The sequence below is a fragment of the Ursus maritimus genome, unplaced genomic scaffold, assembly GCF_017311325.1.
Source record: "Ursus maritimus isolate PB19 unplaced genomic scaffold, ASM1731132v1 scaffold_32, whole genome shotgun sequence".
In the NCBI taxonomy this organism is placed as follows: domain Eukaryota; kingdom Metazoa; phylum Chordata; class Mammalia; order Carnivora; family Ursidae; genus Ursus; species Ursus maritimus.
In genome coordinates this window covers 5,619,659-5,620,550 of record NW_024425786.1, presented here as the reverse complement: position 1 = coordinate 5,620,550, position 892 = coordinate 5,619,659, and positions in this window count along the sequence as shown.

The following is an 892-nucleotide window of genomic DNA, read 5'->3' as shown; positions in this document are numbered from 1 at the left end:
GGGCACATTTGACTCCCATGGAAAAGCAGGCCGTTCGCCCGTGTTCAGGAGGTCCATTTTAAGCAGTCGTGAAACAGTGAGCTGTGTGACTGAGAGTCACTGGAGGGCGTGTGTTGTGTTTTTGTGTTGGTGTTTTTTTGTTTTTGTTTTTTTTTTTAGACTGTATTAATAAACAAATACAACACAAGCTGGCCTTGTGTTGCTGGTTCCTATTCAGTATTTCCTGGGGATTGTTTGCTTTTTAAGTAAAACACTTCTGGCCAATAGCACAGTATGTCTTAATAGCACAGGTCATGTCAGCATCTTCCTGCCTTTGAGACTCTCCGGGCCGGCCGCTTCACCTGGACTCAGTGAGAGCCGCAGCGTGCGCTGGGGTTTCTGCGTGCTTCGACGTCGGGTCTCGTACAGATAAGCACAGAGACGGTGCTCGCTAACAGGCACACTATGACGACGTTCTCTTAACAGTTAAACAAGCTGTTTACAGTTTAAACTGCTGAATATTATTTGAGCTATTTAAAGCTTATATTTTAGTATGAACTAAATGAAGGTTAAGACATGCTTTAGAAAAATGCACTGATTTCTGCATTATGTGTACAGTGTTGGACAAAGGATTTTATTCATTTTTGTTGCATTATTTTGAATATTGTCTTTTCATTTTAATAAAGTTATAATACTATTTATGACACCGTTAACCACGTTTCTTGCCTAAACTCTTATAAAGTCGATGTCTCAAATACGTTGACAAGCATGGCCCTCTCTAAGCACAAGGGAAGATTTTTGACAGCTTCCTAAATGCTTGAAATTTACTGTGCTTTCCTAAGATAAGTCATTTGAGCCTTATACATATGCATAGTGAAAGCAGGCTGTTTGTTTTCACCTTTAACAGTTCAGA